This window comes from Dromiciops gliroides, chromosome 4, assembly GCF_019393635.1.
Source record: "Dromiciops gliroides isolate mDroGli1 chromosome 4, mDroGli1.pri, whole genome shotgun sequence".
Taxonomy (NCBI): domain Eukaryota; kingdom Metazoa; phylum Chordata; class Mammalia; order Microbiotheria; family Microbiotheriidae; genus Dromiciops; species Dromiciops gliroides.
Window position 1 is genome coordinate 78,563,998 of NC_057864.1, and position 6,593 is coordinate 78,570,590.

At 40.6% G+C, this 6,593-nt stretch overlaps 1 pseudogene; it reads left to right on the plus strand.

Moving 5' to 3' along the window:
- The first annotated feature begins 85 nt into the window (after positions 1 to 85).
- Positions 86 to 5,906, plus strand: LOC122754625 (annotated as a pseudogene).
- Positions 5,907 to 6,593: the final 687 nt, after the last annotated feature.

The following is a 6,593-nucleotide window of genomic DNA, read 5'->3' on the forward strand; positions in this document are numbered from 1 at the left end:
AAAAAAAAAAAAGGAAGGGGTGTGGGGAGAGAAAAGTCACACAGACACAAAATGAGAGAGAAGAAAATTTATCGCAAGAACAAAAATGGTACAGTCAATGAGACTGTGCTCTGCATATCTCTTAATTAAGGTATAGATATGCTCGTGAAACCTGTAGAGTTCCATTTACTATCAACATTCATTTCAAGTCATCAGAAACCTATTATGTGCAACCAATGGTTGGTTCATCTTAACCTGTGTCCAGGGGAAATGGTGAAAATTACAATATTCAAATAAATATTGTTCACTTCCCCAAACTCTTAATTAATATTAATGATTTCTTCCAGGAAGACCTGGCCCTGGTAGAGCTGTGGGTTCTGGGAAGTGGAAAACCTTAGCAGAGCTCTGTAAAGAATATTACCTGGCCACATCATAACCACATCTAGTAGCTACTTTTACCTTAGCCCCAATCTTTTTCTTTTTATTTAATATATTTTGTTTTTAATTCATGTTTATTTCTGAATGTATCCCTCCCTCCTCCCCTTCCAAGAGACATCTCTTGTAATACCCCTCCCTCAAGTCTGTCCCCACTCTAATATATCCTCCACTCAGCTGAAAAATTGTTCTTCCTAAAACTGAGATCTGTTTATATTGCCTTCCTATTTGGTAAAGTCCAGTGGTTCCCAACTGCCTCTAGGATCAAATATAACATCCTCTCTTGACTTTTAAAATCCTGTTTCTCCATCACCTAAGTGTGCATTTTCACTGACTGTTCCCCAAGCCTGGAGCCCACTCTCTCTGTCTCAGTCTCTGTCTCTGTCTCTGTGTCTCTGTCTCTCACTGTCTCTGTGTCTCTGTCTCAGTCTCTCTGTCTCTGTTTCTGTCTCTATCTCACTGTCTCTGTGTCTCTCTCTGTTTCCCTAGCTTCCTTCAAGTCTCAGCTAAAGTCTCACTCTGTGAAAGAAGCCTTTCCCAGTACCCCCTTAATCTTAATGTCTTCTCTCTGAGATTCCCCCTAATTTATCCTTCACATATCTTGCTTGCTCAGTTACTGTTTGCATGTTGTCTCTTCCATTAAAATGTGAGCTCCTTGAAAGCAGAGACTTTTTTGTGTCTTTATATCCCCAATGCTTAGCATAATACCTAGCACTATGACTAGCAGGTGCTCTGACTAGTAGGCCAGTGGACCAACACAATTTTTTTTTTTGGTGAGGCAATTGGGGTTAAGTGACTTACCCAGGGTCACACAGCTAGTAATTAAGTGTCTGAGGCTGGATTTGAACTCAGGTCCTCCTGAATCCAGGGCCCGTGCTCTATCCACTGCGCCACCTAGCTGCCCCTTTTATAAGTGAATGTCTTCTTGAGGGGTTTCCTTTTTTCTTTTTTGGTGAGGCAGTTGGGGTTAAGTGACTTGCCTAAGGTCACACAGCTAGTAATTGTTAAGTGTCTGAGACCGGATTTGAACTCGGGTCCTCCTGAATCCAGGGCCAGTACTCTATCCAACAAATTTTTTAAAAGAAAAGGGAGGAGGGGAAGCAGTCTGGCAAAACTAACCAATAGACCGAGGAACCTGGAGGTGCCTTGAATGAGGCGGCAGGATGTCCTCCTGAGCCTTGCCCTCGAAGGACAGACCCAGACACCAAGTTTCTCCCTCGAGTGACCTCTCAGCTAACTAGGACCGAGCCCTGGGCAGGCTGATGTTTGTCACAGCAGGGTTCCCTCGAGTCTTTGTGGCCCAACGTGGCAGTTACAGCACCTGGCCCTCAGGCAGGAATGGGCCAGCCCCCCAGGCCCAGGAGATCCCAGATGGAGGAGATGCTGGTTTCCAGAATGATGTACATCAGCACCCTGGAAAGTTGGCTCACGGTTCTGTACTTGTTCCCTAGACCTGAGGCCACCATCTCTGGCCCAAGACCTGGGATAGTGAGCCTGGCCTTGCTCTATGACTGTCCCCCAAGAGAGGCCCAGAATGGGGAGGAGCTGGAGTAAGGAGGTGCGGGGGTGGGAGTGGGGGGCGCACAATGCACTGCAAGAAAGTGCTGAAGATCCACCACAAAGCTGGTGAAGAGGACCCGGATCTTGAGACTAAAGGTCCGAGAAGGGAGAAGGAAACGGAAGCAGATGAGGTTTGAGAAGGATCTGAAGTGTATGTGGAAGAGAGAAGGCTTGAAGCAGGCCCCCGAGGGCTGGTAGCCCCCCAAGATCTATGCGAAGAGCACTTGCGCCGCCCCCAAGTGCAGCCTGCTACAGCATTTTAATAAAAACAGTGCTCCCACTAAAAAAAAAACAAAAAACCCTAAACTAACCAATACAACGATGGAGTTTGACAATATAGCCAGTGTTCCCATTCATAGTCTGTCACCCCTGCAAAGAAAGGAGGAGGTGCATTTTCTCATCTCTTAGAACCCAACCTTGGTCTCAGTGCTCAGTTTTCTTTTTGTTGTTGTTCTTTCCATTGTTATAATTCTGTATGTTGCCTTCTTTGTTCAGCTCAATTCATTCCACCTACGTTCATCTGCCATTTTTCCATGCTTTCCTGAATGCTTCATATTCATTGTTTCTTATAACATTGTAATATTCCATTACCTTCATGTACCATAGTTTAGTCATTTCCCAATCAATGCTAAACCCCCCCACACACATTTTTATAAGTACTTCCACAAAAAAGAAGCATCTGTATTTCCAGCCCTGTCCCCAGAACCAAATTCTTACAAGACAGCTCTACCTCGATAGACTCATAGTACTTCAATCTCAACGTGTCCCAAACTGAGCTTGATATTCTTTCTCCCTTGCTTCTCCTTCTGACGTTACCAGTTTTATCTATCATTCATTCCATTCCCCATGTTCTTAGTCTTGGAGTTCTCTTTGCTTTTCTTCCTCCCCCCCCCCACCTCTCATAGCAACCAGTTACTAAATCTTATTGATTTCAACCTATACAACATCTCTCAAATTTATGTCCTCCCTATTTCTGTTGCAACCTTCACATTACAAGCCTGAATACTAGTACACTACCCAAATGAGCTATTGCAATAACCTTCTGATAGGTTTTAGTATCTGATCTCTCTTCCCCACTCATTGTAAAGCTGCCAGAATTATCTTCCTTATCTATACAGCTACTCATGTTACCCCTCTGCTCAACACCCACCTAAATGGCAAAGGTGATAAAAGGTGAAAATGACAACTGTTTGAGGGGTTCTAGAAGGAGATAATACTAGTGGAATTGTGAATTGGCCCAACCATTCTGGAAAGAATTTTTGAACTATATCCCCAAAGTCACTGTGCATACCATTTGACCCATCATTACCACTACTAGACTTATACCCCGCAAAGAGGTCAAACAAAAGGGAAAGAACACACACACACACACACACACACACACACACACACACACACAGTGTGTGTATGTATATATGTATGTATGTATGTATATTGTCACTTTTATTATAGCAAAAAAATTAAAAACAAAGTGAGTGCACATCAACGGGGAAATGATTGAAAAAATGTTGTAAGTAAAGGTAATGGAATATTATTGTGCTATAAGAAAGGACAAATATAATGACTTCAGAGGGAATTATGAAGACTTGTCTGAACTGATGCAGTGAAATGAGCAGAATCAGAACAATTTATATGATGACCACAACACATAAAGAAAAACAACTATGAAAGACCCAAAACTCTGAAAAGGCAATGACTAATTGCAATTTGTGAAAACTGATAATGAAACATACTACTGACTTCTAGGCAGAAAGAAGAGGGACTAAAGGTTTAGGATGAGATATCTATATATATATTGCCAATATGTCGAATTGTTTTGCATGACTACAAATATTTGTCACAAAGGAAGGCTTCTTATTAGGGAGAAAGGGAAGAGTTAAATGAAAAAAAAAAAGATCATCAATAAAATATTTAAAAGACACAGAAGAAGAGAAAAAGGTTCAGAAGGAGAGACAAACAGGAAAAATTTGTTACCACAAAAGTACTTCCACAGAAACAACCATTTGCATCAAAAATCGTGTTACTGCCTGTTAACTTCAAGTTAAATTTAATATACACTTTTTTTAAAGCCCAAACTTCATATTCACAGTTTCATATGCAACCTACTTTTGGCTCATTGTATACTAGAATGTTTTTGTTGATGATTGCTAAGTTCATAATATTCTTTTTCATATTGAGTGACTTCCTGTTTCCTATCAAATAACATACAGACTCCTTTGCCAAGAAGGCACTCAAGCACCTTCATTTATGGTGCTATCCTACCCTTCCAATGGTATCATGTATTACTCCTTTCCATGTCCTCCATGCTCCAGCTAAACCGGATTGCTCTCTGCCTTCCATACAGGTCCTTTGTTCTACCCTATCCTTGTCTTAAGTCACAATAGAATGTCTTCCCTCCTTGATTCTTGATCACAAAGCCCAGCTCAAGTGCCATCTCTACCATGAATCGTCCTTTGATATCTGCTGTCAATAATATCATTTTGCCTTAGATCTCAGGTAACACTGTGCTGTGCAGCTCTTTAATGCATTTACCTTGGGATATTGTGCCGTATAGTTATCTATGTTTATGTCTCATCTCAATTAGGTCATAAGCTCTAAGAACGTAGAGACCACGTGTCATAGCTACTGTACCTCCCTAAGCACAGGATACAGTGCTCTTTACATAGTAAGTACTTAACAAATGTGTGTGGAGTGAACAAGTCACTGAAGATCTATCTATCCATGATCCCATTACCTGTCCAAAATGAGCACCTGCCTAAAGGTGGGAAGATTAGCTACATGACCATTTGAGGTCTCTAACACCTCTAGGAGTCTATGAAAAACATACATATCTATCTAGACTTATCTTTGGGCAATTGGATATAAGAGCTAAAAGAATCCAGAGATGAAACTTGTGCCAACATAAAAATCCCTGAACCATCATGCAGAACAAGAAAAGCAGCAACTTGTCACACTTGAACATGATATGTCAATAGCATTCTCATACCTGAAAGCTTCCCAAATCATTTCTTCCTAAGCTTAAAGATTAATTTTCTGAGCGATTACTCTCAATGAGAATGATAAGGGCTAATTGCATTCACGTAGGACAAGAATGATTCAACCTTTTCTCCACTCTGAGATGTGGCCCCCACTTCCCCAAGTGAGACAATTTCCATTTTAATATGAAAAAGTCATAAAAATATTTGAATTCATTTAATAGATGATGAAGTCTACTGGCACATAAGGAATATTTTCAGACAAGAATGCCCTATAATTTAACCTATTAGATTGTTTGAATCATTTCTTAATACTCCATTCATTTGATAAATATGGCTAAGTGTAGACTCCAGGAAAACATTCTAGTAATGATACACCCTTTATCTATTCACAGAACAATGATTCTTTCCATTATATTCATTGCTTTTCATGTACCTCAGAATGATCAATAGCTTCATTGTTATGGAAAAAAGTTAATTTGCCTTGCCATCCCAATTTTCTCAGTGATCAAAATCAGCTCTTCACTCCTTAGGTTTTTTCAGAGAAAAGAGATTATTTGAACCTCTAGTTCCTTTGCAATGTTTAAAAATTCATGTAAGAAACTCTGCAGGTTGTTGTGAAGAGAAGAGGTAGCCTTGGAGCAAGGAAGACCTGGGCTGAAGTCCCTGCTCTGACACATACTGGCTGTATGATCCTGGGCAAGTCACAACCTCTCAGTACCCTAGGCACCTCTCCAAGACTTGCAGAGAATTCTGACCTGCATTAGGAGAGGGAGTTCCACACTAGGAGTTCCCTATACCAGTGAAATCACAAGTCCAATCCCTATTCCCTAATATTCTTGTAAGGTGGAACCTTGATCCTCTCAATTTTCAGCTCGGGCTGTACTTTGCTTACCTATTCCTATTCAGGACACCACTATCTTCCCAGTTGCCCATAATCTCAACCTCAACTCCTAACTGGCATTTAGTCCACATAGCAGTTTTCAACTTCACAACATTTTTCTGTGTTTTTTTTTCTTTTAAATAGTTGTTTATTTTTTCCAATTACATGCAAAGACAACTTTTAACATTCTTTTTTTTGGGGGGGCAGGGCAATGAGGGTTAAGTGACTTGCCCAGGGTCACACAGCTAGTTAAGTGTCAAGTGTCGGAGGCTGGATTTGAACTCAGGTCCTCCTGAATCCAAGGCCAGTGCTTTATTCACTGCGCCACCTAGCTGCCCCCCATTCTTTTTTTTAAATAAAATTTTGACTTTCAAATTTTCTCCCTCCTTCCCTTCCCTCCCTCCTCTCTAAGATGGGAAGTCGTTTTACATAGATTATATATCACAAAAATTTTCTTAAAGTTCCCCTTTCCTTCGCTTACACAGTCACCACCTTGATCTCAGGCTTGAACTCTTGTAATAACCTTTTGGGAAAAAAAAACCCACTATTGACATCTTTTTTTTACATCATCTTAATTTCCCCTCCCACCTTCTTGATCTTCTTCTCCCAGAACGCCATCTCTTATGACAAAGAATTTTTAAAAAGAAAGAAAAAAGAGGAAAAATCATCAAAATAATCAACATATTGAAAAATATTAAATATATGCAATATTCCATACCCATGGACTTCTGACCTCTGCCAAAGAGTGGAGGGAAGTGTAT